The 17,381-nt window shown below is 41.0% G+C and overlaps 1 protein-coding gene across 9 annotated transcripts in view; it reads right to left on the reverse strand.

Annotated features, from left to right (window-relative positions):
- ENOX1 (ecto-NOX disulfide-thiol exchanger 1) overlaps positions 1–17,381 on the reverse strand; it is a 362,160-nt gene that overhangs the window by 237,767 nt on the left and 107,012 nt on the right. For all 9 annotated transcript variants that reach the window (XM_030971239.1, XM_030971057.1, XM_030971146.1 and 6 more), the window contains one exon: positions 9,754–9,842. The gene's annotated coding sequence lies outside the window, so the exon portion shown is untranslated. The remainder of the gene's footprint in view (positions 1–9,753; positions 9,843–17,381) is intronic.

The raw sequence follows: 17,381 nt of genomic DNA on the forward strand, positions 1-17,381 counted from the left end.
GGAAGTGAGGAAAAGCCTCTGAATGAGCCACAAGCTGCTAAGTTAAAACCCTCTACTTTGATTTAGGCTCCACTGTCCTAAGCACATCATGCAGTCCATGGTGAGACTATCAGCAGTCAAGTGAATCTTCAGAATATGCAGTGAAATACCTCCAAAGAAACAAAATGGTGTCATAAATGACATCCATGTTGACTTGTGGAGATTTTTTCCTACTTTACAACCTTAAAATACTATATTATATTTGGCTATCAAACATTGTCTTTTTTATTTTTGTGAAAGCCCATCCTGCGGCACTGCAAGCTGCCTGCTGGCTGCATGGCTCTTGACAGAGACAAACCTCCTGGACAGAAATCCCAACTCACTTCAACCTACTCACAGAGCTATGGAGGTGGAAAAATCAAAGATGCATTAATGGTGGAAGGTTTGCAGGAGTGACCACCACAAAATCTGGAGGCAAAGGCCTCTAGCAATAAAGAGGAATGTTCCTGGAAGGATTATAGAAAGATCAGAGGTTCAAAATGCTTCATGCCCCAGAACAAGAGAACAACCAGATCACTCCGTATATTTACACTTCATTGAGAACAGATAGGGCATTTGATTGATCTCAGTCATGTGTGACAGACACAGGAGCCTGACAGGAGCTGGTCTGCAGAACTTTGGCCAGGATTTCAGAAATATTGCTGAATAGCTCACACAACCCGCCAAAAAAAAACCAAAAAGAAAAAGAAAAAAAAAGGAAAAAAAAAAAACCACCACACACACACACAAAAAAAAACCCACACCAAAAAACCCACAAAAAGGAAGGAATAGTGGGCAATGGCATAAGAACTCATTGCAGAATAAACTATGTCCTTAACCTGTTACTCTGTAATCATCTCTCTTCTCCCCTTGTTTCCTTGTCACCTCAAAAGAGTAAAAAAGCTGGGTGAAGAGAGCAACACTCAGGATTTTTTCATAGACTGACAGGAATACAGAACATCATTATTAACTAAAGTGAATTAGTGGCCCTAAAACATTAAGAATGGCATTATGAAGCAATTAAGTCTCCTTAAGTAAAACACATGATATCAGTCAATTTTACAAACAGGGTGCCATATTTCAGTCAGCCCTCTCCTAGATTTAATACTTGACCTTTGTGTTCAAGATCCTTGGTGCCTCTGAAATATTTTCTTTTATTCTCTTTATTGCTGGTTCTTATTTCAATCAGATCAGGTCAGGTTTTCTCTGAGACTGTAAGAATAGGGACATCTGAGTGCAACCTGTCAATACTGTCATAACTACCTTCAACTGCTCTTGTAATTCTAGTGCCTCTGTGAAGTCCCATATTATGACAATTGTGTTTCAATGCCCTTCATCTGGTCTGTGTAACAATTTGTGGACTTTTGTTGGGGGCTGTAAAGGTAGGAAAATTTCCTAAGAAAACCACTAAGTGCAATAGTAAGAAACCACTATTAGCAAGGGGGAGAAGCGAGTTGGTGTGCCACACAGCAGGAGGAAAAGCTATTTGCAGGATCAGAGAGCCACAAAAGTGAACACTGAAGACAAAAGGAATGGAAATTCAGTTCATAATAGGAAAAAATTAGATTGGAAAGAACTGAGATAAGTTAAAATTTTTCAAATTGTCTAGGCCTTACAAATTTCACCCTAGAATACATATATCACTGACTGAGAAAATCTTAGAGCTGCTGGCAATTAACTTTGGGAGGTGAGGTCAGAAACAGTTAACTTAGCAAACACTCAGTGGGAAATAACCAAATAGGCTTGTCTGGCTATGCAAGACCTGAGGTTGGCCCATAGATCACAAGCTTCAATAGTCACTGTCACATATGTATGAATATCATATTAGAAACATAAAGGAGAATGTTATCTACAAGACACAAGAGGGAATTTTCCTTTATTACTTTGTTTTGGAAAGAGTTCATAACCATAACCTTAGGTGAAGTGTTGGATGCCACATTTTAAGGAGGATATAACCGACTGACAGTGATTACTCTTCAAAACATGACAAAAAAAATGAGGGAATAGTTTGTTGATTAATGCAAAGAAGACAAAACTTGGGGAAAAATGACATAACACACTGAAAATTTCAAATATGGTTTCAAGAACAAAGGGAATAACCTATTCCTCTTCACTGCAGGAAGGAGAGAAGTAACTCCCAAGTTAAGAAAAGAAAAAAAGCATTTTTCTAGTTGTAAGGGAAATCAGGCATTGGAATGAATTGTTCAGAGAATCTCCACCAGTGGAGGCCCTCAGAAATGGGTCAGCCATAGTTCTAATGGGAAGCGTCAGTACAAGTGATACAGCTGTAGGACCCTCAAGCTACTTCCTAATTTTCTAGGATAGTTCTAGGAAAAAAACCTGTGGCTACTTAGATGAAGAACATTTCTTTTGTTTGTTCTAGGATATTTTGAGCAATAGTATCGCTCAAAATGTATTACCTTTTCCTTGGTAAATTTTTAATTGTGTTCTGAAGGCCCAGAGTTAAAGAGTAGCTTGACCCAAGATACTCTTTCATCTTTCTACTTTCATTTTTGCTGTTTGAGCAAAGTTGGTCAAGATTACTCAGATTCTCATAACACTTGTTGAACTCAATATTCAATGGTCGTTTGGGTTTTTTTTCTGAATGTGGAATCAATGATATTAAGTAGGAACACATTCTTTCCTGAATGGTTGCCTACAGCCATTTTTAGGTCATTTCTTCCATATAGTCAATTAAAGCTGACATGGTTTCCTTTAAGTTTTGCTTTTGATTGGTTAGTTTTTTAACCAGTGGTGGCATCCAGATTGATTTGACTCTGCTCAGCTTTGAGTTCTGAAGATGAACAAAGCTTGGTCCTAAATTAAGCTGGTGTTGAAGAGTTTTTACAAGGCTGACAAAAAGGAACTGAATACTTTTCACAGGCAGATTCTAATGCTGATAACATTGTGAACATATTAATTGCAGGATCAAACTCCCCATCATTCAGAAATTATGTGGCCAGTAGGATTAGGGTAGTGACCATCCCCCTGCACTCAGCACTGTTGAGGCCACACCTCAAGTGCTGTGTTCAGTTCTGGACCCATCAAGAGCTGTCCAGAGAAGAGCAAGGAAGACGGTGAAGGTTCTAGAGCAAAAGTCTTATGAGGAGTGGCTGAGGGATCTGGGCTTGTTTAGCCTGGAGGAGGCTCAGGGAGATCTTATTGCTCCCTACAACTGCCTGAAAGGAGGTTGCTCTGAGGCGGGGTCAACCTCCTCTCCCAAGTAACAAGTGACAGGACAAGAGGAAACGGCCTCAAGTTGCACCCAGGGAGGTTTAGCTTAGATATTAGAGGAAATTTCTTCATTAGAAGAGTTGTAAAATATTGGAATATGTTGCCAGGGAAAACAGTGGAGTTACCATCCCTGGAGGTACTTAAAAGATGTGTAGATGTGGCACTTAGGGACATGATTTAGTGGTGGACTCAGCAGTGCTGGGGTAAGGTTTGAGATGATCTTAAAGGTCTTTTTCAACCTAAATGATTCTGAGATTCTATGATTTGCTGTCATGTAAACTAATTCAAAAAATCCTTTAATGTTTACTATTTGAACAAGTAGCCTTTTTTCATACTTTAGCTAAAAAGCAGGAGAAATGTTAATTTTGGTTGGTGCTTAGCCATATGAACGATCCTTGTTTTTTGAGTACTATCTCTTCAAATTTCACTGCTGTTTCTGGAGACTTGAACAGTGGTGACAGCATATTTCTCCTCTCAGCTGGAGAAGATGTTTTAACTGCCTTTCAGAAGTGAAATCAATTCATGTCTCTCTGTATATGGCAACAGACTCTCACTGGAGCTGTAGCCTATGACTTTTATCTTATTGTGACACCTGCTTCGGTCAAGGGGATTACTCCTCCTGGAAGGTGTCAATACTGATGGTGTTCGGTTGAACAGCTGTCCTCCCTCTTCTATTATTATTATTATTCATGACGTGTGATTGATTCTTCTGAGGGCCTTAGGGATAAAAAACCTAGCAGTTCTTTTCTGTCTTTCTTTTAGAGGGACCTAATGGACAATTATTGTTTCTGAAATGTGCTACGGCCACCATTTCACCTCATCTATTGTTCAGCTATCTCTGAGCAGGCAGAATGTGGGCAATGAAAAGGTGCAAGATGTGCGATTATCCATATGCTGAGAGCCATCAGTTGCTCACTTAGTGCTTCTCCAACAGTGCCATTCATTACCCAGTATCACACTGAGAGAGCTTAACTGATGGAAGAGAGAGAAGGCACTAGCAGTGACTCCACTTACATACAGCTGAGGCATAATATGGATTGGGGTCATTTTAGCTGAGGGTGTAGCTCCATAATAATTATTATTGAACTTTTAAATTCTGGGCTTGTTTTACATAATTTGTATTATCTGAAAGTCATATTGACTATATTCAGCTTCTTAATGCTGGCACTTGTATCAAGAATTTAGCAACACGTGGAAGGTGAACACAGGGAAAAGTATTTTAAATGGGACCTATAAGATCGGCAATTGCTTATTCTAAAAAAATAGATTAACAGCTTAAATTAGCTACAATGTAAATTCATTTTCCCTTCTAATATTTGAAAGATTACCATAAAGAAAGTTACATTGAACTGTTCTCTAGCTTCACGATAAATAAGACACCAAAATGCTCCCTATGGAGCAAACAGAGCATAACGTGGATTTTAAAAATACCCAAGTGTCGTGTAGGTCTGGAAAAGACTTCATGGGGTGGCGCTGAAAAATCCCTCACTGGAAGATTAGATAAACATCTCTCTCTGATTATCTAGACAACTCTTGCTGGTAGTGAAGGCAAATGAGCCAAATTATCTTTGGTGTCCCTAAGGTGGTCTTGACCATTGACACTAAAGATATCCCTTCTTTTTATGTTTTGCCTCAGGAATTAAGATCAGCAAAGATTATCATCCAAGTGCCACATTGAAGCAGAAGATGATGGCACCAAAGTGAGGTGAGTAAAGACCCTTACTCCTAATCTGAGCCTATGAAAACTTTGCTTATTTTGCAGGAGTCTCTCAACTGGTTTCCCATTCTTCTGGGAAGTAGCTATCATTAAACAACAGGGAAGTATTTAAGGATGTTTCTGGACTGCTCCTCCAGCAGAGGAGGTACTTGCAACCATTCCTAGAAATACCTTGAAAAGAACTCAAAACACAAAATCCAGCAGAAGGTCAATCTGCTGTCTGGGTTGATTGCTGGCTTGTTTTCCCTGCATACATATGAATTTCAGTCTCTTGCGTTCCTCTGGCCACAGCTTTTACTCAGGTGAGCACACTGCCATTCTAGATTTTCTCATAATAACTTGCTCTGTGGCTTGCTGTGGGCAACAAAAAATCAGAGCTGGATGGTTACAGACACTCTGAGCCACCATTCAAAAATGAAAATAAAAAATGCATATAAAATCATTGAATTGGCGAGGTTGGAAAAGGCCTCCTAGACCATCAAGTCCAACTGTTAGCCCAGCATGGCCACTTTCCCCACCATGTCCATAAGAGCCACATGCCCATGTTTTTTGGACACTTCCAGGAACGGTAACTCCTCCACCTCCCTGGACAGCCTGTTCCAGTGCTATTCCAATCTTTTCCGTGAAGAAATTTTTCTTAATATCGAATCTAAACCTTCCCTGGTGCAACTTGAGGCTGTTTCCTCTCACCCACTGCTTGTTATATGGGAGAAGAGACAAACTCCCACCTCATCACACCCTCCTTACAGGCAGTTGTAGAGTGATAAGGTCTCCGCCGAGCCTCCTTTTTTTCAGACAAACACCCCCAGCTTCCCCAGTCACTCTTTACAAGACTTATGCTCAAGTCCGTGCACCAGCTCATTGTGTTTGTAATTAGTTTGCACATAAGACTCATTATTTGGACACAAGAGTCTTTACAAAATCACAGTCTTTACAAAATCACAGTCTTGTTTGGATTTCTGTTCTAATAAAATACAATTCTCCCTCCATGGCAGCTTTGTGAGAGTCACTTCCCCTACTTTCCCATTTTATCTTCCCATATTTCCTTCAAGCATCTAGCTTACAGATTCTCTCCAGCTACCAAACTATTTTGTTTCCATCTTTTCAATAATTCAAATATATGCATCAAATGCACATATGGCATATTTCCAGGCAGTAACATCCCCTTTCCTTCCTGTCTCTTTGTAGCCAGGTAATTTACATATAAGATGCACAAAAATAAGCGTGCTCCTTCACAGTCCTGGTTCATGCACCAGCTCCCTCTGCTTTCTCATTGCAACCTTCCACTGGTGGAACAGTTGAGCCCAGAGCAAAGCCTGTTGGCACAGAGAATTTGGCCTTTCTGACAAAGCCTGGTGGCACAGAGAGTTTGCCTTTCTGCATTTTTATCCAGTGCAGCAGCAGGTCCATGCACAGCACCGGTATGGAGACCAAAGGTATAGTTGCCATGATTACAAGCTACGGTAGAAAAGTGTCCTCCCCAGATTATTCGTCTTCCTTCTCCCTTTCCCTCCCGTGTTTTTTGACAGATTTGTGTTTTGCTAGTTGTGAATTCTTCACTTGAGAAGCAGCAAGACAACGGAGCAGTGCTCCCCCCACCAAACACCCCCAGGAGCCAGCCCATGCTGACCGTGTGCCCAGGAGGTTGTAACAGGAGGACAGGGCAGAGGAGCCCAGCCCCAGGAGTCAGAGCCTCCTCATCCCATGTGGTGGATGGCCATGAACTGTTTTCACAACTTTTGTTTTTCTCTGCTCCCTGTAAAACCAAGATACTTGTTTCACCACAGGAGTGTCAAGGGCAAAGGTCTGAGGACACCCCAAGACGTATTTTGTGACCCCAACAGAAAACCTTAGAAACTCGAGCAATACATTAATAAAGCTCCAACAAAGCAAGAACAAGTAATAAAGATCTCAGGAAAAAAGAGGCCTCTCTGGAGAATGAGTTGAGGGATCATATGCAGGAAATAAACAAGAGATTAAGAAAACAAGGGGAGATACTTACAAATGACAAAAAAAACCCTTGAAATTTGCAGTGAAAGACATGGAATAAATGGAAACAGCTGACCCAGGTTAAACCAATTATTTAGCTAGATCACTGTCCTGTTTCCATTCAACATCAATACCAGACACTGTAGAGAAGTGGTACAAGAGATGGACAGTTGGAGAAGAAGCTTCACCCGGACCCCCGGTTGAGGATCAGTGAGTTCAGCCTTCTGCCACTGCTGTGTAACCACTCTAACTTCTTTATAAAGGTAAAATATATCTGTGACGGCATTCTTATTAATGTAAATATCTATTTCTGGCAATACCTTTTGATAACACCTTGGGGCAATACTTTCCAAGGGGAAATTATACTTTCTATGTTCTTTTCAGTAGAACTGTCTTGCCTTTTAATTTAATTGGTTTCCCTTTGCTTCTGCATTATAATGAGGGTACAGCACATCCTTACCCAACAACTTTATGCCTCTTAATATACATACATCTAACATGTACACATATCAAATGAATATCACATTTATCCTCTTTTTAAATGGCACAATACTAATTTGTATGTACATCACAAATTTCCAAGAACTAGACTGCTGAACAAGGAAACTTTTAAAATGTGTTTTAGACAAATGATTTGCCTAAAAATTCTCCACATGGCAGCTGTTGATTCCATCTGTATCACGTTATTAAGACACAGGCCCAACCTCACTTTGCTTTGGCAATTTTAGCAGTAACTCTTGGAAGCCTTAGGTGAGGCGTGATTCAAACAACACTCATAGACAGGTCTGGAAAGGAAGATTTTATAAAGCTGCTGTTGCTACTAGTAAAGTACTAGCAAATGCCAACTGCAACTAGTTTTCTCCCTCTATTCCAAATGTCTTCCAGTGTTTTGCACTTCTTTCTCCCCACTCTGTCTAAGAAAACCACAAATTTTGCCTGAAGGGGTATCATCATTAAAGAAAGAAGCAGTGCAGTCAAAGCCTTAGGATGACACAGATCATTCAACAGTTGTTCAATTACAGTGAAAAGCTACTTATTTTTGAACACAGATCTTTCACTCAACACAGGCCCAAGGCAGCATTATCAGATTTGTATCTGCAGTATCTCAACCAGTCTGATGTAGGGCTTTTGCTCATTATAGAAGCTGTGCCCTTGTGTGAGGTTTACATCTAGGTTCAAAGAGTTTCTAAAGTGTCTTGGAGCTGTGTTGGCGTTAAAAGATATTATCATAATAATTTCCAAGAATGAATTAAAAGTTGTTTTGAATACCTCTCATCTCCTAAATCCATCCGACTTTGTTTAAGGTTTACAGGCTACTTTTCCTGCAGAATTCCTACAGACTAATAAAACAGTATGTGACTACGGAGTCAACAGGGAAAACAGTAACACCCAAAGCACGCCAAGGTAAACCAAGCAAATGAAATACAGTATATTCAAAAATGAACATTTTTGAAAATTATTATTTAGGGCATACAATTCCTACAGACCCCACGTGTGACCAATAGTAGGGTATGACCACCCAGATGGAAAAGTTGATTCCCGTAGGTTTTTCTTAGCAGATTTCTATTAAAATGCTGTTCAGTACTAGCTGTGAAAGCAGTAAGAAATAAAATTTTTCTCTGTTATATAGCTGCATAGAAAAACATATTGAAATGCAGAGGAGTGTTTTTTACCCTCTAAATCAGAGTGATCGCTGGCCACACTATCATTTCAGCTGACAAGGACATAGCATTAGCTACAGGCTTCTCACCACTCCTTGCCATGCTGACACTACATGAGTCAAGCCATTATTATTATGCTCTTTTTACAGTCTCTTAAATATAAACTTTTTTTTTCATTTTTGTAAACTTTCCATGAACCTGAGCTCCTCCTGACCCAAAAGCCTCAGTAATTCTGTTGATCGTCTGCTAAGTGTACTTCTGAAAATATCCACAGCTGTAACTGTGGTCAGCTGCTCACATATGAGCAGCCTGGGTGGAAGCAATCGATTGCACGGCCTTTTAGGGTAATGCAGCTCCAAAACATACTGAAAGGCAGAGCAGTGAGAAGAAAATGACATACAGGCCCAATTCCTTTCTGCTGTTCAACTCTATAAACTGCAATCATTCACTTCAAAGGAAAGACGAATGGGTTACTCCACATCTGTACAACAGTAACAGAACAGAGTTATGTCCTAAGCATCTGGTGAAAAACAAAATTAATTTTTCACAACACTTTCTCCAGCATAAAGTTAGATTTGGCTTGCAGGCATTCAAAATAAAAAAGATAACAAGTCAGTATAGGGGTCTACATGCTGAAATACTGTCCTGGTTCCAGCCAGGGCAAGGTTAATTTTTGCAGTAGCCAGGATGGGGTATGGCTAGGACCCAGAGGTTATCCTGTACCACCTCAAATCATCTTCCAAGGACAGGGGGAAGGTCTTGCTTCTGGACTGGGGTAGCATGGCAGAGAGAGTGGCCATGTATTGTCAGAGGTTTTCATGGGGTCAGCAAGAAGATTTCTTTCTCTTACACGCTCTGTCATTAGTATTGTTGCTGTTACTGTTCGTTTTCTTACCTCATTGCTGTTTCTGGTAAATTGTTCGTATCTCAGTTTGTGATCTTTATATTTTGTGACTCCCATTCTCCTCACCATTCCACCATGGAGGAGAGGAAGGGGGAGGAAAGGAGAGAATGAGGCAGGGAGAGAAGAGGGGAGTGAGCAACATACAGCTTGGAGTTCAGCGGGAACACTAAATTGGAGAGTACCATTCCTAAACCATGACAAATAGTCAGAACACAATACATTTTACAGACCTGTACACAGGAAGGTAACTTGTCAGTGGCCCCATCACAGTATTTCCAAACTTCCAAATTTCAAACTCTACAAATTCTCATGGCCAATCCTGCAAAAAGTGGAAAGTACAGTTAAAACTAGGAAGTTTCCAAAGGAAAAGCAAATAAAATCAACTGTCTCCTTGGATATACAATGCTAAAAGTCAGAGTAGAATTGGTTTAGAGGATATTTGAAAAATATTAAATTTTACAGTAGAGGAGCAGCTAGATCATAACAATTACACAAATATAGCAAAGTCCAAGTTAAAAAAAATGCAAAGTGGAAGTTGCTTTTAAAGAAATGTTTCAGGGTAAAAATTCAATGTATATATGGAACTGGATTAGAAGAAAAGAGAGAATACTGCACCAATTTATATTCCCTTTGAACTGTCTGTAATACAGATCATAAAGTGTATTTTCAAACATATAGCATATCACAGAACCAGACACTTATTTCTAGCCATGGCACTTCTAGGCTTTTGGGAATGGAGAGTAGAAATAGTGTAGTGGAATTGTGCTGCCTGACAAAGCATTTACTGGTGGGTTCTGCCCAACATCAATAAACGATTGTTTTTCCTTTAAATGAAGGAAAGAATTTCAGCAGTAAACAAATGCTTCACATCTTGCATGAATACTTCAACAGAATCAAAGCAAACCTGTCTTTTCACACCTCCTGGAAGTGGTATTCCAAGTCAAAATACAAGTCATAGCCTGAGATCTATCAGTTGCTAAGTTTTCGATCACGACGACCGTGACGCTGTGATAATAAGGGATGGTGACACACAAGACACTAATGTTTCCTGTGACACTCCCGCCTGGAATCCACGCTCATTATCGTAAGGATAATTATCTGGGTATCCCTGAGACCAATTTTGTACTTTTTGTATAAATACGACCTCTTGCATAAGACATGAAATTTAAAATCATCTCCTTCACGGATATCATTGAGTCATTCCATTACCTCTGGGACAGATATGAATTATGCATTCTTTGATTCTCTTTAAAATTTAGATGCACAAGGGGGCATGGAAAAATCTAAATGGTACTAAAAATATAAAGCATTCAAGAAAGAAACAATAACTTGTATGCTACTAAGTGCTGCAGTGCTCCAAAGGCTCCCTGCCTGGTCAAGAAAAGCACATAAAGCACTGAAAGGTAACAGCAGGCCTCCATGCTAATGGCTGCTAGTGACAAGGGCTCACTGAATGTCACTGCTTCACATACTGTGTACTGTTCATTTCTCTTATCTGTGTGACCTCTCTTTTGAAATGACTGATGAAACTCGCCTGAATTAGCATCTTTGCTTCTGGGCATTTGCCACCTAGAAGGCATTTAGTAAAATCTCTACTAAATACAAAAATAAAGCATGAGGGAAAAGGTTCATAATCTTAACAAAAAGTAATCACTATGTCTGTTAAAGAATAGTCAGTGTGTAATGCAAAAGGGCTGCTTCCCTGAAGCCTCCTGGTTAGGTTATTTTTCTACCTTGACACCCTTTAGGAGTACTGGCTTGTCACAATACATGCATTCACATTGCATACTTGGCTAACATTTTCATAATTGGTGTGAATAAAAAGAAATAGCTGTTACTGCAAGAAAAAAAAAGAAATGCCTCTGTTCTGATGCCCTGCTGCTATGATGACCTATTTCACACTAGCATCTGGTCTCTTCTCGTGAACCACTCCAGATGTAAGCTGGCAAAACAGCACTGCAAGTATGTTACCCAGATGTCCACTGAGTGCTGCAGATGTTTTCTTCCATGCTTCACATTTAATGTGTGCCTGATTAATTTTTTTCATTATTATCTCAACTACTTGGCCCACAGATTTTCCTACAAAGTTTTCAGAATCCAGGATCTAATTTGCAGCCACAAGGAGCAGCTCCTTTTGTGTAAACAGGTTCATTAATGTCTGGAATAACCAGTCAACAGAGCCTTGGTCTGAATTGCCAAAAGAAATGCAAACTTCAGTAATCTATTATGTCTTGATAATATCTGCCTGAGGATTTAACACAATGTTCATTTCAATTCAAAATTATAGATGTTTGCAATATTCAGATGCATCAGTCTGACCAAAAATATTATGCCCATTCTCTGCCTCAAGCCCTTGACCTGAATGAGGTTAGTGACAGGGATATGAATGACTTGAGTGGAAAATGAAACACAAAAGTAGTTTTATCGTGAAGAACAATATTTCTTCTGTCACTAAACCATTTTTTCCCCCTCAAAATTACAGAGTAGACTGCAAATCTTCAAGGCTAGCAGTCACAACGACAGTCTAAGTGCCATTTAAAAGAATAATAATTTATGAGGTGCCTTGGTAGAATAGCAAAGGTCACAGAGTAAACTCCCCAGGGAGGACAGGATGACAAAGGTTACAAAGATGACTAAAGACTCGCCTACAGAAAGGAATTTTCTTGGAAGGAAGATGTTTTCTTGCAACAGCTTCATCCTACCTAACACAGCTGCTCATCCAAATGAGCAGTTCACCTTTAAGTTAGCTAAAAGGCATTGCTTGCAAAATGTGCTTCTGAAATTTGTAGATTAGCAGCTTGGCCTTGTACCCACTGAAGTGCTGGTCGAAGGAGGACACTGTGGGTCTGTCCCACAGGGCACAAGGGGGATGCCTTGGTGTGAGCCTACATGGGACATCAAGCTTGAAAAAATCTCTGGAGTCTTTGCAAGACGGTCCCCAAATAAATCCTACTTTTGTGGCAACCAAAGTACCATCTGCACATCTCCAACAGACCACCACAGACTGGAACAATATCTCTCAGAAGCAGTGTGAGGAGTTGGTAGGTAAGGAGCCTAAGACACACAGTTGACATACTGCTCCTGGACAGTTGTAAATATGCACACCAGCCATCACTCTACAAAGCAGTTTGGGCAGCTTTTCCTTGCCACAGCTATAGCATTCCCCTTCTTCAGATGCTGCAAGTACAGAAAAAAAGTCAGGTATGAAGAAAAGCAGGAACAACTCTTTTTGGCACAGCTCCACTTTCTGCCAAAACATCTCTGGGCTCATAAAATACACATGAACTGATGGGAGAAGCTGATGCTGCAAACCTGGGAGTAACCAGCGGTGTCTACAAAACATGAGAGTGATAAAAAATAGCTTAACCTGAAGCCAGCATGCAACAAAAGACAGCTCATCTCTTCAGAAATGTGTGGCCATAAACATTTTGAAAACTGACAGTTTCCAACTGCTCACGATCAGCTGTGGGAAGTTTCCGCAGCTGAATCAATGGCTGGCACTTGTGGAGGGGTCTGGCACAGCTCTGAAGGGTACAGATGTAACAGGTGCTGGTAAAGAAGAGGTTATTGACTGCTTTGAGTATAAGGGATTATATTTAATTTCTGTAGGATAACTGTGAGAGCCCATCTTGCTGGTATCTGACCTCCATGCCAGGCCTCCCAGTTCATAAAGAGGTACCTGAGAAGCAAATAATCATTAGTCAGGTTATCTAAGGAGTGTTTGAGGATGCTTACCTATTTTCTATGCTAAAATGAGGCAATTTTCTAAAGGGGGCAAATGCCACAGACATTCAGAGTATCTTCAATCCCTTGCTCCAGCAGTCCCTGGTCCATCACAACAGCCCATGAAGCCTTTGGCTGGCTGTTCAGATCACAGAACATTTTTACAGACCCATAACTGCAGGCTGATGACAGCAGTGTGCCTTTGGGAGAGGGAAGGGCAGAAGGCAAGTGGAAGGTGGGATGCAGCTGAGCAAGGCTTCAATTGAAACATCATCTTTTATCCTGCACATCACTGGCAGGAAGGAGGGAATGTCACAGACACACTGCAAACACATCAAATAGCTCAGGCAATTCCCACTCCTGAGTGACAAATCCACTGGGCATGCTGCCAGGCAGCCCTCCTGAACCTGCCCAAGGAAGGCAACCAGCATTTCCACCCCAAGATTTGCCTCATGCGTAGAGCCGCTTACTCCGGCGCAGAAGCTCACCCTCAGTGCCAAGCTGTGGTGGGCTTTGTGTGAGGGGTTTCATACTCTCCTATGCTGGTTTTGTATGCCTTGTCTTCCTTTATTAATTTTAAACAGAATGGAGGGATGTAAATTCACCATTGGGGATATGTCAGTGTTTGCTCAACATGCTCTATATACTTTTATTAATTTTGTATTGAATGGTGGATGTGATTTCACTCCGGGGGGAAATCAGGGATAGTAAAAGGTCTTTCCCACAGCAGGGCAGCAGTGGGGAAGGAGAGGTAATTTCTCTGTGGGTTTATTTTGAGTGATTTATGTGCTTCCATGGGTTTCTAAAGTTGAAGAATTTTGAGCTTTCATGAACAGGCGGTTTCAGTGCCATAACCCACTGGTCTAAAGATGTTTTTTAGCTTAATGTAGCATTTGTTATTCAAGTCTTACTGCTTAGAGTACATTTTAAAAGCAGCAGATGATGCCTTCTTATAGTGCAAGAACAGTATGTAAAGAGGGAAATTTAAAAGATTTCAAAATTTCCTATTTCCAAATAAGACTTATTCTTTAATGGTACAAATGCATAAACGGCATATGAACTGCAAAAGGGTTGTTATTTGACACAGGTTTACAATGTTTAACTCTTGGCCATAAAGTTTAATTCTTGGCTCACTGCAAAAATTGCCTGTATCTGTGAGAACAGCTTGGCAGCCTGTCATTTCCAACAGTGCAATTCCCAGCCCTCAAACAAGCCAACACTTGGTTGAGCACGCAGGGATACTCAATGCCCTGGACTGATGGAAACGTTGTGAAGTTACTCACTGGTAGGCAGCTCTTTGCTATCAACTTCCAATTCACACAATATGTTTACACTCCAGCATATCCCTTTGTTTAGACTCTTTCTCCCAGGATATCTTAATTCACCAGTATCACAACAATGAAGGGAATGTTCCCTTTTATGTCTGTCCTACTTGCTTTTCAAGAAAAAGTTCTCAGAGGGAGAAAAAAAAACCCAAACCAACAACTCCTCATGCCTCCTTTAGTTTCCAGAGGTTCCTAGGTTGCATCTTCTCCATACTCAGCTTTGCCAAATGCAATAAATAATGAACAGCAGTGTCCTGAAGGATCTGGTCATTTCATACAAGACACTCAAAAAGCACAGAAGCAACAGGTGCTGTTTATTGTTCAGTTCTTCACGGCAACAAGTTTCACCCTCACTTCATCATGTATTTTCTCACCCACATTTCTGCAATGCAGGTACAGAGGCTGCTCCACTTTTCTAACCCTCTGAGCATGACACGTGTCTTTTCCTCCGTTGACTATCTGAGCACAAAGTCTGTGAGTTCGTACCTCATCTCTAGCTCCACCAGCACCCAAAGAGTGAAATCCAACCTCATGTTTACTGCACAGGGCAATTCAGATGGTGATTCCTCTGTACTGTTGAGGCCTCTGACTCCTCAGTCCAGGGACCTGTTGTGGGAAGGTGGCTATGGGGTGAAGCTATCAATGAACAGCAATCTGGGGAATGTTTGCTGTGTAAGGAAGATGAATATTCTCATGAAAGGTTTCATGCTTCTGTTTGCCCTCCCTCAGGCACCTGTGACATGGAAGAAAGCTGACCAGACAGCACAAGACCTGTTTCACTGATCAGAAGATGCCACAGTAAAATTTATACTTCTAAAGACTTACTAGGATTTAAGCTGCTGAACAATGCTTTACTGAGACTGCTTCTCTAACAAACTTGAAATGATGAACTGAATTAATTATTTGCTTGAGCAAAACATACTACATGCTTGAAAACTGAATTAAAGACTAGTTGGCTCTCCCTGCACATGTACAAGTCATTCTTTTCCTAAACTGGAGCAGGTGGCACATGAACTCCTTGTGTGACTGATGGCAAGGGCAGAAAGCTTCTGCACCAAGAAGCACAGTTCCCATTTTGAGCACCAGAAAGAGCAGAACTGCTTCGTTTGAAAAATGAGCGATGGAAACAGGAGAGAAAGGGAATAGGGGAGTGCAGCTGGCTGTCATGGGCTCTCTAGGTCAGCACTTTTATACCTGCTGAACACAGCTGGATTTTGAACACGTGGGAGGGAAAGAGGAAGGGCAGGATTTGAAAACTGGCTCACATCCATCCAAGATGATACCATGCAATCCAGAGAAAAAGTAATAAATACCAGGTACATGTCACAGCACACAATGCTAACAGCCTTTAATAATGGCTAATGCAATGATACTCATCAGCCTCCTTGCTGTGCTGACAGCAGCCTGGGTGTTACCAAGGACTGAAGGCAGGCAGTGAGGCAGGGAGCAAAGGAAGACAGGCAGCCCTGCCTAACTGTGAGCCTCTTGTTCAGGATTCTGCTTACTGATCTCATGTAGGAGTACAGGAGTCAGCCAGTGTTCCGCATCAATTGTCTATTAGCTGTGTCCTTACCCTGGTTTCAGCTAGGATAGGGTTAATTATTTTCCTACTAGCTGGTACAGTGCTGTGTTTTGGATGCAGTATGAGAATAAGGCTGATAACACACTGATGTTTTAATTGCTGCTAAGTAGTGCTTACACTGAGTCAAGGACTGCTCACATTCCCATGCTCTGCCAATCAAGGAGTTGAGAGGGAGTATGGCCAGGACAGATGATCCCAGCTGATCAATGGGATGTTTCATACCATAGAAGATCATGCTCAGAAATAGGCAGGGCATTTGCTCATTTGGTGCTGAGCAACTGTGTTGTGCACTACTTTTTTCCTTGGGGTTTATTTCTCTCCTTTTTTCATTACTGACTAACTACTATTATGATCATTAGCGGCATTATTATTGTTATTATTAATATTAAATTTTATCTTACTTCATTCATTAAATTGCTCTTATCTCAACCCACAATTTTTACTTTTTTTCCCAATTCTCCTCCCCACAGGAAGGGGTGTTGGGGGATGGGGTGAGTGGGTGGCTGCATGGTATTTAGTTGCTGGCTGGGATTAAACCACAGCAGTTCTGGACAAGCTGCAGGTCAGCAGTGATATTCTGTGCCCAGTTCCTCTCCAAGTCCTCCAAAAATAGAAGAGGGAATTATGCCTTAAGTTTTAGCTGTTATATTTTTCAGATTTTGTACTGCATTAGTACAAAACTCTGAACTTCGTATAAAGTGTTAGCAAGTTCTCTTCACAGTTTACTTAGACAAAACAATCCTTTTCTAGCCCGAGAACCAAGGACACTGTTGCAGTTTCAGGCCCAAGAAGCAACAGCAAATTGAGGAGAGAAATCTGGGAGGATGGGACTTCAAGGCATCAGAACTGGCTAGAGTTACTGTCTCTGTCCTTCACCTTCCTGCAGCTGTCTTGCTCTCCTCTCTTTCAGTGGAACTGTTTATAAAACTTTGGATGAAAATTGCATTCAGTCATTGCCTCTCTTCACCCTGGAGAAGGCTCAGGGGACCTCATCACAGTATTCCAGTACTTAAAGGGCAGCCGCAAAGAGAATGGAGGCTTTCTTTTTACAAGGAGACATAGGGAAAATACAAAGGGCAAGGGATGAAAGTTGTACCAAGAGAGGTTTCAGCTCAATACAAAAAATAAACTTTTACTCTGGGAACGATCAATCACTGGAACAACTTCCCAAGGCATGTGGTAGAATTTCTGTCTCTGGAGGTTTTCCAGATGCAATTGCACAGGGTGC

Source organism: Camarhynchus parvulus, chromosome 1 (assembly GCF_901933205.1).
Source record: "Camarhynchus parvulus chromosome 1, STF_HiC, whole genome shotgun sequence".
NCBI lineage: Eukaryota > Metazoa > Chordata > Aves > Passeriformes > Thraupidae > Camarhynchus > Camarhynchus parvulus.